The sequence below is a fragment of the Pteronotus mesoamericanus genome, unplaced genomic scaffold (genome assembly GCF_021234165.1).
Source record: "Pteronotus mesoamericanus isolate MK-2021 breed Mesoamerican mustached bat unplaced genomic scaffold, CSHL_Meso_final contig_46, whole genome shotgun sequence".
NCBI lineage: Eukaryota > Metazoa > Chordata > Mammalia > Chiroptera > Mormoopidae > Pteronotus > Pteronotus mesoamericanus.
In genome coordinates, this window is record NW_026555170.1 from 6,954,774 (window position 1) to 6,968,165 (window position 13,392).

At 36.3% G+C, this 13,392-nt stretch overlaps 1 protein-coding gene across 2 annotated transcripts in view; it reads right to left on the bottom strand.

Moving 5' to 3' along the window:
* PRKD1 (protein kinase D1) overlaps window positions 1–13,392 on the bottom strand; it is a 316,057-nt gene that overhangs the window by 151,668 nt on the left and 150,997 nt on the right. The window lies entirely within an intron of this gene.

Here is a 13,392-nt window from a genome sequence, read left to right on the forward strand (position 1 = left end):
GTTTTTAAAGTAGAAAAATTATTTAATCAGAAAGTAGGAACATCATTAAGGATCTGAAAGCAACTTTAAAAATGATTCTAAAACTGTCAATCTGCAACTTCACGACTTGCTCTTTAAGGTCCATCTGCTCCAGCATTGGGTATTTTAATTAAAACAAGCCATCAAATAATCTAGGCAAACCTGGTATGTAAAATGGGCTCTTTTCTAATCTATGACTTTTTCACAAAATTATTAAAGACTTTTTACAAGTTAATATGTGTAATATAGTAAGAAAAGGTCGTAAGTCGAGAGAAAATTGTCTTTCTTATTCCTAAAATTGGTGATGGTTCTGACACATGTCAAAAAAGGTAGATTTTTAAGGGGCCTCTGTTGAGGACAAATGTCTAGAATATATCTTTGGAGGATAAATAGAATATATTGTGAGTTGCTCTTTTCTTGTTAATAAAGTGTGATATGTTCTGTATGAATTAAAATCATATTCAGAACATATTCTTACTCTTAAGAACCTGCTGATGACCAGACTTAAAACTATGTCTACATATCACTTAGTAAAGTTGGCTTCCTTAAAATAAAGCGCTGAAATGATGTCACTGCTTCCTCTGTAGTAATTTTTTAAAAATTTCCTATTTTTGTTGATTTCTCCAATAATATTATTAGAATACAAGGGAAGAAAGGGAAATCTAAAATACCATTTTTTCCCAACTTAAAAACACTGAATAGTTTAGGTACTATTTTAAAAAACAACTTCATTGAAGTACCTTTATGCAAAATAAAATGGTCCTAACTTACTAATCCATGAGTTCTGACAAGCATCAATAATTATGCAACCAAAATCACAATCAAGCCATAAAACATTTTCATCAAACTGCCCCCCCAACAATTTACTTTGTCCTCTTGTAGTCGATGCCACCAACAATTGTGACTCTAGGCACAGATCTACTTTCTGTCACCATAGATTAGCTCACCTGCTATAGAATTTCATACAAATGGAGTCATACAGTGTTCCTTTGTACTCTTCTCTGGCTGCTTTCTTTTGCTATGATGTTTTTGAGACTCATTTATACACACTGCATTTGCTGCTCCAACCAACTGTGCTACCTGGTCAGGACTATACACACTGCATTTGAGATTCACCTCTTTTTATTAGTTATTTGTATTTTATTACATGGATCTAGGATAATTGTTTATCTATTAATCCACTGATGAACATTTGATTTTTATTCAGTTGTGGCTATTGCAAATAAAAATGCTATGAACATTCTGTGCAAGTTTTTAAGTGAGCATGTTTTTTCATCTTATGAGTACCAAGGGACATAATTTCTGAGTCACATGGTAAGTTTATATTTACTCTACATGTCTACCCTTATGCCAATACCACATTATACTTATTGGAGCTTAGTACGAAGCCTTGAATTGAGGTAGTGTAAGCCCTCCATCCTTTTCCTTTCAAGACTGTTTTCGTTATTATAGGTCTTCTGAATTTCCACATACATTTTACAGTCATTTTATCAATTTCTGTCCAAAAAAAGTCCGCTGTGGAAAAAAAAATCTGCTGATTCCCAATGACATTCCACTGAAACATAGATCAGTTTGGGGAGACCTGTATCTTAACAATGTGGAGACTTCTATTGTGTTATGAACAATGTATATTACCCTATTCATTAGTTAATTGTAAAGATTTCTGAAAACATTTTGTATTTTCAGTGTACAGGTCTGAGACACATTTGCTAAATTTATCTTCCACACTGTTATAAATTATTAAGGTATATAATTAACATACAATAAAAGGCATATTTTTAGTGAATAGTTCTGCAAGTTTTGAAAAATGTATACGATAACCACATGGCATATATACAGTATACACAAACACAGTCAAGATATAGGACATTTCCATTATCCAAAAAATTTTTCCGTGATCATTTGCAGTCAACTTTTCCCCTGAGCCTCAGTCCCTAGAAACCACTGAACTGTTTTCTGCCCCTATAATCTGGTCTTTTCAAGAATGTCATATAGATGTTATCATACAATTCATAATTTTGAATCAGGCATTTTTTTTCACTTAACATAATGAATCTGAGATTTGCTCATGCTGTTGCTTTTCATTGCTGAGGGGTGGTCCACTGCATTATGTGGATGTATCACACTATATATATCCGTTGCTCAGTTAAGGGGCATTTGAGTTAGTTCCTGATTTTGACTATTACAAATAAAGCTGCTAGAAATGTTCACTTAGAGAGTTTTGTCTGAATGTAAGTTTTTACTTCTCTGGATGTATGAAAGTATCTAGATAACTTTATAAGAAACTGCCAAACATTTTCCAAAGTGGCTGTACCATTTTGCGTTCTCACCAGCAATGTGCAAAAGTTCGAGTTGTGCTGCATGCTTGATAACACTTTGTAATGTCAGTTGTTTTTATTTTAGACATTCTAAAAAGTGTATAGTGGTTTTTCATAGTTTTAATTTGCATTTCCCTAATGGACTAATGATGTCGAATAGCTTTTTGTATGCTTATTTAACACATGCGCACACATACATCTGGTCAATTCCTTTGCCCATTTTTAAAAACAAGCTGCTGTCTTACTGTTTAGATATAGTTCTTTATATATTCTAGATAAAAATTGCTTGTATAATATGTACTTTATAGACATTATCTTCCAGTCTGTGGTTTTGTCTTTTCATTCCCTTAACATTGTTTTGTGAAGTTCTTCATTTTATGAAGCCCAATTTATCAAATATTTCTTTATGGATCGTGCTTTTGGAATAGTATCTAATAAATATTTGTATAAACTAAGGTAACAAAATTTCTCCTTTTTATTCTACAAATCTTATTGTTTGGGGTTATAGATTTGGGTCTATGGTCCACTTTGAGGTAATTTTTTAATGAAGTAAAAATACGGATTGAGGTTTTTACGGGGGGCAGGGGGGTTGGCATATTCTGAAAGATTTGGTGGAAATTTGTATAAGTTCTTCCTTAAATGTTTGGTCGAATTTTCCAGCACAGCTACCAGAGCTTGGAGCTTATCTTTTCACTTTCTTTCTTTCTTTTCTTTTTTTTCCTTTTCATTCCTTTCTCTCTTTTCTTTCCTCCCTCCCTTCCCACCCACTTTCTTCCTTCCTTTCTTCCTTCCTTCTTTTCTTTTTTGGACGATTTAAAACTCCATATTCAATTTCCTTAATAGATATAAAACTAATTAGATTTCAATTTCCTCTTAAATAAGTTCTGAAATTTGTATCTTTCAAGGGATTGATTTATTTCATCCAAGTTGTCAAATTTATGGGCATGAAGTTTTTTTTCACATTATTTCCTTGTCACCCTTTTAATATCAATAGGGTCTGTAGTAATGTCTCTTTATTAGTTTCTTATATTTGTAATTTGTGTCTTCTCTCTTTTTTGATTGATCACTCTGACTACTGATCTATCCTATCTGTTTTTATGTTAGCACCATACTGCGGTAATTACCATAATATATTTTGAAGTCGGGAAATGTCATGCCTCCAGTTTTACTCCTCTTGCTCCAAATTGGCTGGGCTATTTGAAGTCTTTTGTAGTTCTATGTACATTTTAGAACTGCATTTTCTATTTCTGTTAAATATGCCATTGGGATTTTGATAGGGATTGCACTGAATCTGTAGATCTCTTTGAGTAATATGGCCATTTTAACAATATTAATTGTTCCAATAAATGAACATGGGATGTGTTTCCATTTATTTGAGTTTAATTTCACTTCTTTCAGCAGCGGTGTTTTGTAGCTTTAAGTGTATAGTCTTTCAGCTTGCGTTTTCATATAAACCCTTGAAAATTCTTTTCTGCTAAGTCTATCACTTCTATTATTTATGGTTTATTCTCATTCACTCTTTTAATCCTGGTATGGGTGATACTTTCCTGCTTTTTCATATATGTACTTTTTAAATTAGATGTCAGATATTATGAATTAATGTGAGCAGTTGGACATTGTTGTTTTCCTTTAAAGAATGTTGATATTTGTCTTGGCAAAATATTAAGATACTTGCATATCAGTTTCATCTTTTCAAGGCTTATTTTTAAGCTTTGTTAAGGAAGCTCTAGGGTAGCATTTGCTCTAGGACAGTTCAGCCCTACTACTAATGCATGATGACTCTTTGAACATCTCTGTGGAATGCTTCAAGTGCTCAGTGAAATCTTTCCCATTTGCTCAGCAGAAATTCAAGTGCCTCTCAGCCCTATGTGAGCTCTGGAAAGTGTTCATTTCATAGCTTCCCAACAGTTGCTCTTTTTTCTGTCTTACAGATTTTTACCCTATACACACACAGACTTGTATTCAGCCCAGTACTTAAGTGGACCCCTAATCCGATTTCTGGAGTTTGTTCTTTGTATATGTCCAACCTTTCCAGTATTCTTCCTCTAAAAATCCTGCTGATTTCGTCTTCTTGCGCTCTCTTGTCGGCCTCGTCCACACAGCCAAACAAGGCTCTGCTTGGGTTCTCTCTTCCTACTCTACAATCTGCATCCTGCTTCCAAGCAGAAAGCTCAATGATTATAGTAGTTAAGTTATTTGTCACATTTCTCTGGGGATCACAGTCCTGTGCTGCCTGTTGGCCAGTGTCTAAAACAAACATTTTATATATTTCATAGTGTTCTATTTTGTTGGACTAGGAAAGCATGTCCATACCAGATACAACTTATGAGTGAAAGCCCAAGTCTCATGTACTTTTTAAACACAGAATACATACTAATCTTTTCTTACCAACCTTTAGGTACATTTAATTCAGTGTAAATTGCATTTGCAAGAAAAGTTAAAAATAAAATGTCTGTAATTGGTAAAAGTATATTAAGATTAGTAATAATATAAAGATACAAGATTTAATAATTATCATATAACTCTCAAATCACAGTTTGAGCTACACTGGGTTAAACTTTCACTGTTATAGGATAGTCCCTGATTAGAATTGGAAAGTTCTTTAAAATATAACACATTAATGCAGAGATCCTACTATCGTATCTTTTCTAAAACCATGGGAAGCTGATTCTGACTCAAGAGAGGAGAGAGAAAATTGAAGGGATTCAGTGGTTGGGCTGGAGTGCATAAGAAAGTAATAGCTGGAGATGAAGAGATGAAACAGCAACTATCTCCCTAAAGAAGGGCTAAACCTTTCAGTGTCTTCTGACTAACGCCTTGTCAATGTGCCTGTGTGCCGCAAGGGTCAGGTGGGAAAACTGAAGAGAGGAGGACACAAGGATTCTGCAGCTCATCACAGCTTCAGTACCACCTGGCCTTATCCACACGTCCCTTGTTGTCTTCAAGGATGTATCTATATTTCATTTACCCATGGTCCTGTATTGCTGGCCTTTGAACATCACATTCTGTGTTGTGCCTCTCTGTAAACCCATGGGTATAATATGATAGTGATTGGCGTTCAAGTAAGGTTTGAATGCCTCACATCCTAATTATTAATTCCTAAGGGTGACACAGAAATCATTTCTAAAAACAAGAAGAGGTAGAATAATAGCAATATATGCCATACACATTTAAGTTATTATTTAAAAAAGACTAAATTTTAAAAGCGAACATAGTGTTATAAATGTTCATGAAGTTTATCTGTCCAGTAAATAAACAACTGAGGTGAGGATACCCTCTGGCTCACTTCCTTCCTCATTGAGTCATGGATGTGGCTTTTCTCTCTTCATTAACAAGCCATTGAGAAACAGTGGGAGAGCCCTGTGAGTCAGGCCACAGGGTGAAGGTGGGCGCCTAGACCCTCAGTTGTCACGGCAGCAAAGGCTGAGGGTTCATTTTATTTTCAGGTTGTACCTTTTTTATTGGACAGAAAAATGCATATGCGTATTTATATTTTACTGTTAAGAGAATAAAATCTTTGCTTTTATGTAACAAAACAATCTGCTTGAATAGAAACTATATATACAGTAAGACTTTTAAAAATTATACTTAAAACTGATGTCTGGAAGGTGAAAAGCCTAACCGAACAATGCCTGACAACTGAGAAGAGAACATATTGGGGGAAAACATTCATAGAACAACATTCCCTAATTTGGTCATAATCATCTGTTTTTATGTGAAGGTGTGTGAGCTTTGAAATTTGAAAACCCTTATTAAACCAAGCAGGCTTTCAGTTCAGTTTAGAGGCTTGTAAACTCAGCTGGAGCTTATTACATGATCAGTTTTGTGTTTCTCAGAGGCTTTGTGGCTGTGAGCACAAACGTCTAAGACAAGTGATTTCAAGCTCTCTCCAAGTCTGACTCTTAACAAAACTGGCCACTGTGAAAATACGGCCAACAATCAGGGCACTGGTCCTAAGCTCTTTAATTCCACTCTGTGCTGGAAACCTCTGTGCTGCTGTGTGTATCATTTGGCATTTCTGACCACAGAGCACAATTTACTGTTACATTTCACTATAAATTCATGGCTCACCAAACAATGTGCTCCAGAGTAGAATAAATACGTTTTAATGAGTAGCTGAAATATGACCTGGCTAACGGGAACTCGAAGGAACAAAGGGTGCTTTTCCATAGTTGAGGCCAATCACAAAGGGCAAAGAGCAAGCAATACCAGCAAAAAATTAATCCACGATTAGGTCAAGTAGAATAATAGAGAGAGGGAGAGAGAGATATAGCCTGATTAGGAAATAAGTACACTACCATTCTACTCTTGTTAAAAGGTGATGAAAGTCCTGAAATTAAATTATTCTGCTTAATAACAGGACACACCAGGCAGTTGAATATTGCACTCTTCTCATCAAAGGTGACTACCGGGTCATTTCTCAAGGACTCTCCTTTCTACAACAAGTGGTGCCATGCCTGGTTATCCTTAATGAGCAAAGGAATAAAAAAGCTCTACCACTTCCTAGCTTGGCCAAAACACTCCCTACGTGTTGTTCTAGGAGCACAGAGACAAAGACATTTTGAGAGCAAGACCATCAATATTAATTTCTACTTAGAAACACAAGTTAGGAAGTGTAAATGAAAGGGGGAAAAGTGAATAATCTATATTATTTGGAGGTATATTTCTGAAATGCATTCAAATTTGGGTGCAGGCTCTTTTACTTGATGATTCATAGCCTCAAAAGGAGACACATGAAGTGAATTTCACATGATGATCACATAGCTATGTGACCTATGTGATGAGTTTCTAAATGTAATCTGAGGAAACAGAAACCAGAAAAAAAGGTTAAAAACTTTTAATTTTTTTTCCTCTTTCCCTCCTCCCCCCAACACCCCTCGCCCCCACATCCTTACCAAGCTAGGCAGAAAGTGAATGAATGTTGTTCTATCATAATTAAGAACAACTATCAAAGGTAAGGCTTTACTATCCTCCTAGTAGCAAATTTTATTATAGATTCTTGGTAGAATCATTGATCATACAGTCCAAAAGATATGTTTCATGAAAATAAATCTGTAATACTTATTCTTATAAAATATGTTTAAAAGCCTTTGAAAAGTTCCAGTTTCCAGAATGATGAAAACTAAATGATAGTTACAGCATTGAAATAAGATCCATTACACATTTCCCAAGCCATGGAAATCAGCAAAATTGTTCACTGCAGAGCCAGTAACACATGCATTCGCCATTTCGCTTTGTATTTTCTGGGCCACAGGCATGCTGTCCAAACGCAGACAACCCTGGCTAGCAACCACACCTCTTGCCTAGCTCCCTTTTGCAGGTCTTTCTCTCACACCAGCACCTGCCATCCCATGACTGCTCCACACACCGCGTGCTTCCTTAGGAAGGGATGCCTAACACCAGGGGCCTATCAACTTCAGAAATGGTTTAGATCCAAACTTTGAAACTCAAGAGTCCTTCGAGTTAGTCCTCCTCTCTCCCCTTCAGTGCCAAACACTTCCTAGTCTCCTCAAGGCAGGACTTTCCATCATCCCATTCTTGCTTTCATACAGGCAGAGCTAGAACATGACTCAGGGACTCTATTTTCTGCTTGGATCTCTGATTTTTAGCCACTCCCTTTTCATTAAGTTCAAAATGCCATTGTTTCAACAATCATTTTCATTCATAATTTTAAATTTGGACCTTAGCTTTAACCTCTATTTGCATTAAAGGAAAGAAAAACTAAAGAAAAAAGTTAACTGAAGAAGGAATATATTTCATCAAGGAGAGGTCTGCTTGGAATCTTTTGGAATTAAAGTTTAGATCAAATGGGATATCATAGATTTTGGCTAGGAAACACCACAAGACATAGAAACACGCATGTAACCTAAACTTGCAGTACCTTTGGAAAACAAAGCTAAACTATAAATTCTTCCTCCTCAGGCATATAAATATACTGACGTCTTGTATCAGATATTGCTAAAAAAGTATGTTTAATAAATTATAAGTTTATCTCAGAGGCAGCAGATGTGACTCAGTGCAATGATTAATTGTTGGAAAAGTTTCTGTTTGTATTTTAATTTCAATAATATGTCATCTATTAAAAAGCCAAAAACAGTAAGAAATTATTTAATATATCATGAACTCTAAAACAGCAACTTCTGTGTATAGACTTCCTGGAGGTATTTTAAATCATTATTTTGTTGTATATAATTTTTAAGTTTTACAGTAAATGTTCATATCAAGCAATTATAGGTGGTAGCAATTAATGAAAGCCTCACCATTATTGTATAAAAACATATTCTGCATTATACCTTGACAGTGATAGCTATTAGAAGTCTTAGTAGGCACTCTGAAATTATTCATACAGCAGTAATTAGGTGTGTGGATGTGCAGCTTGGAAATGGAAAAAATGTACTTCACACTCTTTGTCTCACTCTGAATAAAACTGTCATTATCATATACAGCAGTTTTTTATATTTCATAATAAGGGTGCATGTTTGTTCACTACTTTAATGAATTAATGAAAATGGATGCATGTACCAAGACTATGACAGCAACTAAAAAGGTTTTTGCAAAAATAAGGAATCATCAACTCTGGAGAAGAAACACTTCCAAAGATTATTTATCTCCTCATTTAGAGATGAGGAGATGGATGCCCGGAACATATTAGGGACTCCCGCCAAGGTCACAACACTAGGTAACGCCAGAACAAGGAGGAGCAGCCTAGCCTCCTAAATAGTACTCCTTGATCTTTCCTTTCAGCTCTGCTTCTCTTAGAAAAGAAACACAGGAAGAGTGGCCAAGTGTCCAGCACAGTGATTCAGAACTGAAATCTTTGCCAGGAAGCCTGGGCCCAGCCTTCTGATTTTGAATTTTGAACAAAAACAAGGTAAATGATTTAATGAGCTTTGCAGCAGCTATTCCCTGGCACTCTTAGTTCTTACTGGACAGACACATCATTCAAAGGGTAGTGGCAGTGAGACAGTCCACAGCAACCGGAAAACCGGTCGGGGTCATCAGGACAAGGCACGGTCAGTCTTACACATCCCACTCTCGAAGGAGCGAAAAGATTTTCATTAAATTGCTAAAATAAAATTGGAAAGTAAAATGTACTCTTCTTTTTTTTTTGAAAAATGTGTACATCCGGCTACCATCTGCAGTGATGATAACAAATGAAGAATAACTCTATCAGTAAATTGTAGTTTGGGTTTGCATTTCAGATGCAAAGTATAATTTTTTCATTAAATTAAAACTAAATTTTGACATTAAACAGTCACAGGCCAGTGACTAAAAATTGTTAATTTTTAAAGCATATATTTGCAACAATGTATTTAGGGAAAGATGACACTAACCCTCAGATATCTTTGGGACTACATAAACAGTTTGCTGATTTATGAAGGTCAGTTTTTAAAAAATCGATCTCACTGATTAAGGTAAGTCCAGAAATAATCAAAACATCTCTTTTTGAACTGTTACTCTCATGTTCTAAAATGTCTGATAAAATTAATTTTATTCTAGGTTTTTCTTTTAAAGGAATGACTGGCTATCGAAGTATGTGTAATAAATAGGGATGCAGCTGCACCAGAGGAGGGTGCAGGACAGCAGATAATTCCTAGGATTACGCCCCAGGCCATAAACAAATGCAGGTTAGGGAGGAGAGTTTGGAGGGGAAATCTTTTTTCTTGCCAAAGCTACCTGAATGTGAACGGCGTGCCACGGAGACACAAGAAGTGGGGAGACAATGGCCTCCCCACTGAAGTGGGAAAGCTGATGTCCAGACTCCAACAGTGATGATCAGAACTCCCCGGCATCACCACGGCACACACGCACACACACACCACCTCTCACAGGAGGCAGGCACAAACATCACGGCAAACCACAACCTGTCACTGCTCTGCATTCACTCAGTAAGTACTGAGCAAACACGTAGGCACTGTTTCCCTAGCTAGACCTATGATGATAAATCAAACCAGACCTGATCCCTTGTTCTCATGAGGTAGGTAAGAGGAGACTATAAGCAGGAGAGTATGAAAGTATTGACATGACACAGGTCAATCACACAGGTGAGGGTATAACAACAGCACAATGAGATAAGTGTTACAAAGAAATGGGCCACCCTTCTGAGGAAGCACATAACAAAGGACTGTAACAGGGACTAGACAGGGAATTAGGAAAGGTTTTCCCTGAAGAAATAACATTTCAGCTCAAATCTAATGCTAAAAATACATAACTTCAGATGGAGGGTGGTTAGAGGTGAGAGTTCCAGGCAGAGCAAGCAGCTGTACAAAAATATTATGTGTACTTTATTACCCTTAAAAATAATGGTGCTAAGTCTCCTTGATTAAGGGTAAAAAAAATTATTGCTCTCTCCCACATCATTATCCCTTCAAATCTCATGATCATCCACACTGGGTCCAATGCTTATGTCAGGATCTGCTTGGTAGCTCTGATACCATATGAGACCCCAGAAACTGCTCACTCATTTAAGAATCCCCTGGACTTAGACATAGGCCTGACTTCAGTGATTAAGTTAAGACTGCACCAAGTATATGCGCTAACTCCATGAAAAGCACTGTGACAATGAGGTTTGAAATACGTTTGAAAAATGTGGCGTATATCTTGAAAATTTATCATGCACATTATCATAATGCCTATAAAGAAACTTGTTTCCCAATCATATTTCTATATTTAGCACATATAGGTATATATGTAACATATATCTTATGTATCTATGCATATATGCATATACTTGTTTATTTGTTGATTGACTGACTGATTGCTCCCCCGGACCACTTGTAAAGATTAAATGAACTAACATATGTAAAGTATTTACAGGGCCAGACCCATAGTAAATGCTTGGCAAGTGTTTGTGTTGTTATTATAGACAATCACTATAACAATTATGTTAGCTATAAGAAAACCAAGATTTTCTAGGCCACTCTGCTTTTTACCAAAAACTCTAGATGAGGAACCGCCCAGCAGCATACACCAGGCATGCCCAGTGTCCCGCCATTTACGCTCGCCTCCGGTAGCTTCGCTGCAGCTCACATGGTTTCTAACTAGCTCTAGCCAGGTCTGGAGACTAAGAAGGCTACCCTAAGGCCTTCTTCACATATAATTTTGAGAATTGTCTTATGCGTATATTCATTATACCTAAGATGACTTATTTTTTCTCAGGACATATATATGGTTAAGAATAATTGATTTTTAAAATTCCCCATTATATTCATACTATAACATTTTTGCATTAATTTCAGGTACTGTATTAGAACCAAGAGAAGACCATAGATTTGGAAGCTGGCATTGATTCTGTGGAATTCCATTGTTCTGATTGTGCTGCTAATGATCCTTTGGTTCCATGGATAAAAATCTCATTTCCCGAAAGCCAAATCCCCAAGGAGCTAGTGTACTTTTTCTTCTTTGTACTGATAAGCAGGCAGTGCATCTGATTTAAAGAAGCAAAATGAAAACAATTTCTCTAAATTACTTTGATGTTCCTCAAGATTGGAAAGAATTTTCCCCCTTTGTAAAATGCTATACAGCTTCTGGAAAGAATGCTGTAGCCTGTGGATGAGGCAGGCGTAGCCAAAGATAATAAAACCACCTGTGCCCCCACCAGAAGCAATGTCTAATAAACTGACCTTTCAGTTCACTTCCGAGTAGTCATATGTCCTTAGCTGAGCTTATGGTGAAGAACAGTCTTTGGCCCCACCTACAAAGTCCTATGCTTCAATTGAAAGGTCATCTAAAAGGGCTTTTATGGATGTCAGTGATGCCTTGGGCTCCTAATTCCAATTCCTGGGTCATAGAAATAAATTACATTTCCAGTTGTATTGACCAGTAGTCTGTTGCTGTCTCTCATAAAGGCAGACATAGTTACAAACACTAACTATGAAGAATGGTGAGAGAGAGCAGGTACTCTTGATCCCAAGAGTGGTGAATTAAAGGACTAGACATTGAGAGGAAAAAAAGTATAGAAGTCTGCGTTCTTTGACTTAGGATACAGTGCAAATAGATATAAAGGTGAAACCTTATACTATGACTTATCATTAAGTAGATTAATTTCTTTCATTTTTATACATATCAGAAGTCATCTATAAATATGCTAATATGAAATAACTTATTTTTTTTAAATGAAAAACCATGGTAGCTGACCTGCCAATAACAATAGTAATATCTTGTGACATAACCTATTCCAGTACAAGTTTTTATTTTTTATTTTACTGGGTGCCTGGAGGCACAGTGGTAAACAATATACAAAGAGCCTCCACCCTCATGCAGATTTGAAATATGTGCTTTGTTTTCTCTGCCCCCCAAATTTGTGAGTTTCCTAGAGGTGCCACAGGCAATCCCCAACAAAAGAACTTCTTGATATTCTTCATCCTGTTCCTTTTGTATTTCTATGATCCAATTTGCTTATGATAACAAAACAGTAAAGGTAGAAGAAGCCAGTGTGGAAAATGCTTTAAGTGAGACATTTTGAGAGAAGTTTCTATTTACTTTTCAAAGAGGGCAAAACAATATCCTCTTGAGAAGAATCTGGTTTACACTGAGACACCTGAGAAATCTGGGCTGTCTGAACAGCCCAGCGACTATAAGTTGTCAAAACTCTCTATTGTATCCTTGAAACAACCAGGAGTTTATAGAAGGGTGCCGTGTGATTATGTCATTTCATCTAGATCCAGTCATTTCAGTAATTTGTACACCAGGTGCATGAAAAAATTAAAAGTGAAACATTTGAGTTAAACGTGATATTTTAAACCTCCCTATGTGTATGATGAAGCATACTGATTATATCAATACTGAAAATAAACTGCAGTTTGTTGAACACAGAGAACCAAGAAAATGAGAACCAAAAGAAATTTGACATCTCACTCTAAATTCATAGAAAATAAAATTCACTAGTTGAGACTGGCACAGCCTCTGGGACAACTTCAAGAGGTCCAGCATTCATGTCACAGAGGTGCCAGAAGGAGAAGAGAAAGAGCAAGAAATTGGAAATCTACGTGAAAAAAAAGTGAAAGAAAACTTCCCTAATTTGGTGAATGAAATAGACATGAAAGTCCAGGAAGCA